The following is a 3,695-nucleotide window of genomic DNA, read 5'->3' as shown; positions in this document are numbered from 1 at the left end:
TTGGGGCAAATTTGATCTTTGCCATCAGGCTATCTAATTTCTCTCTCTCTCTCCTTCCCCTTTTCTTCCTTCTCCTCCTCTTCTTCTCATTTCTTCTTTGTACTCAACTACTTAACAAACCATAACCACAGTATCCAAACACCAACCAGCAACCCGCCCTTCTAGCACTTATCCTCCGAAAAGTTTCCAGAATTTCAAATATCACACACTCGAAAAATGACGGCTCTGTTAGAAGACAAGGAAAATCATGGTCAGCTGCTACGAAGCAGCCCCATATCCCCACACCTGGGATTAAAATGAAAAATATTCTTACAATATTTCTGTGTTGTTTTTTTTTTTTAAAGAAACCAAAATACAAAATTCTCACTACAAACATCTAGTGTGAGGTACATTTTTAAACACTTGTTGGATGAGTGACAATTAAGATCCCTGTGGCTGCTATGGCTCTATTTTAAAGTAGTTTTGTTATAATGGAACATTCTCTGAAACGAGTAAAAAGAGGCAGTGGGGATTCACACAAGAAGACAAGTGATTGGTGTGAAAACGTTGCCAGAGCGAAGTACGAACAGACAGAAATACTTACTTCAGACTCCGGTCCCAGGGTACCAGGCTTTGATGGGATGTGTACTCAATTTCTTAGTGATTCCTTTATTTTGGTGAGGGATCCACAGTAGACTGTGTGTCTGTGTGTCTGTGCTCCCTGCTCCCCGACACCCTGACCAGAAGGAGATCCCTGCTCACTTTCGCCACCGTGCTCCAAGGCCGGTGTTGCGCCCTAGTACTCAGCAGTGCGTGTCTGAGAAGGAACGGAGGGAGGGCAAAGTGGCTCGTTCATTGGAACACCGTTTAAGGAAGGTCTTGGCTTTGTGATTTTTGTTTGTTCTTATTATTTGAATGGCAGCATGCTGGGATTCTCATTGCCTGCATTTTTAAAATACTGCACCCATGGCATTATAAAGCACGCTCCATTGTCCTTGATGAGGGGAGGAGCTCACATTCTAGTTGTACTTATATTTGTAATCAAGGAGGAAAAAAACCTTGGGGGGTCCCTGATTGAAACAGGAAGAACATGGATATGCTTTGTAAAGAGTCCTCACAGAAACTCTAAGTTGAAATTTTTAATTTCATCATGATGCAAGGTAAACCTGTCATTTTGATGAGAACTCCAAGCAACCTAGACTTTCCCGATGTAAGTGTTTTATTTAGTACACATGTCTTTTATTGACAAGGCAGGATGTGCTCAGATAAAACTTAGCTTGATATGGCCAGTATATTGCATGAATGATCAATCAACAGCGCTATGCCATGAAGGGCGGTCAGAGGGCATTTAATTTTTCTCTGTGCATCAGTCCTTCCAGTGTCCATCTAGCCTTCCTTTTCCATCTTTCCCTCCACTCAATATATATCGCTTTGTGCAGGCAACTTTTTGTTATACTTAACAATGAAGAATGGGATGACAGAAAAGTAGCATGAGCACCTCTTTTCTCATTTTGTGTGTGTTCGTGTGCGAGCGTGTGAAGGCCCATGCAGAGCTCACAGGAAACCTTGGGTGGGTGTCAGTTTTTGCTTTCCACCTTGCTTGGAGAGGAGTATCTTTGTTTTCTCCAACTATTCACTCCAGATGTGCCGTCCTGCCAGTCTCCGGAGGTTCTCCTTTGTCTCCTGTCTCATTATAAAGTGCTGGGATTATCAGGGTACACTGCTGCATCAAGCTTCAGATGGGTTCTGAGAATCCCAGCTTGTGTCCTAATTCTTTCATGGCAAACACTTCACCTATTGGACCATCTCCAGGCCATGGGAACTGTGTTCCATCAGGAGAGGCTGAGCTGCGTGCTTTCTCGACAGTGCTGACCGTGGACAATGGGTTCATGGTGGACACACTCACAGCATGAGGAACTCACTTTCAGTTTCTCCGTGACTCTTAATTAACCATGTCTTTAATTTTTTAAAGGTACAGTTGACCCCTAGAAGGTATTTCTAGGCAAGACTTAAAAGGTACAAAATTATCTTCTTTGTAAGAACTCTAATTTCAGTGATGTTCATTGGTTTGTGATTTGTTGTTGTAGAGCAAAGAACTCACTGTGTTTAGAATTGCATCCAGATCTTTCTGGAAGAAATATGAATGAGAGAATAGTTTGTGTAAGAAAGCATCAACCTTTGTGACATGGGAGTTCTTTGGTTTGGACCCACAAACAAAACAAATACCAAATCACTGAGTAGGTTGTTAAGTGGTATAATAGATAAAGGAATTCTTTTTGTGTATGTGTGTTTATATTTTTTCTTTTTATTAAATTTTATTTTTTATATTAATCACAGGTTATTTACCTTTTTATCCCAGCTGTAACACCCTCCCTCATTCCCTCCCAATCCCACCTTCCCTCTCTCATCTCCTCCCTGCCCCTTTCCAAGTCCACTGATAGGGGAGGTTCTCCTCCCCTTCCATCTGACCCTAGCTTATCAGGTATCTTCAGGACTGGCTGCCATGTCCTTCTCTGGCCTAGCAAGACTGTTCCTCCCTCGGTGGTGGTGGTGGTGGGGCTAAAGGAGCCAGTCGTTGAGTTCATGTCAGAAATAGTTCCTGTTCTCCTTACTAGGGAACCCACTTGGTTACTGAGCTACCATAGGCTACATCCAAGCAGGGGTTCTAGGTTATATCCTTACATGGTCCTTGGTTGGAGAAACATTCTCATAGAGGTCCCCCGTGCCCTGATATATTTTGTCCTTGTGGAGCTCCTGTCCTCTCTAGGTCATACTAACACCCCTTTCTTTCATATGATTCCCTGTACTCTGCCGAAGGTTTGGTTTTGAGTCTCTGCATTGATACACTTTGATACACTGCTAGGTAGAGTTTTTCAGAGGCCCTCTGCCCTAGGCTTCTGTCCTGTTACTTGTTTTCTCCTATTTTCCCTGTCCATCCCATTTGTCTTTCTAAGTGAGGAGTGATCATCTTACTCTGGGTCCTCTTTCTTGTTTATCTTCTTTAGGTGCACATATTTTAGTATGTTTATCCTATTGTATAGGTCTATATAAGTGAGTATATACCGTGTGTGTCTTTCTGCTCCTGGGATACCTCACTCAGACAAAGGAATTATTTAAATGCTTTCCAAATTCAGTATCACAAATGGAAAAATTTCATACACAGAAACTTAACAAGCCCTTAGCCTACTTCTTTATTGAGAGTAAACTATTTATCTTTCTGCAGCAAGCCCATTTACCTTGGAAAATGAAAAACTGACACCAGATTAATAGGAAAAGATGGCTTCTTTAAGAATGTTGAGGCCACTGAATCCCCACCTCAGTCTATACCAGAGTAGTTCTATATAGATTCAAATTTTAAACAAAATATATAGAACAACAAACAAAAAAATGGGATCTTCTGCTCTGTTTTGTCTCTTAATAGACTCAGAACAGACAAGAACTGCCAAGTCAAAAAATGTAAATTTTAAAAGGGAGAATATACAGATATTCAGCAACCTATTTTTTAAAGGTTTTTGAACCTTAAAAATAGTAATATCAATGTCAGCAGGAAAATGACAGCATGTGTGGAGGATTGTAAAACATCCTAAAGAAAGACTAATTTTTCTTTTATGTAGAGTGTTCATACATATATTGAGACAAACCATGATCGAAATATTCATAAAACAAACCCAAGAAGAAAAATTACAGATCCCCTTAGGGACATTTGCTGATTAGCA

This window comes from Psammomys obesus, unplaced genomic scaffold (assembly GCF_907164565.1).
Source record: "Psammomys obesus unplaced genomic scaffold, mPsaObe1.curated_primary_1811, whole genome shotgun sequence".
Taxonomy (NCBI): domain Eukaryota; kingdom Metazoa; phylum Chordata; class Mammalia; order Rodentia; family Muridae; genus Psammomys; species Psammomys obesus.
Note: the sequence above shows the minus strand (reverse complement) of the source record.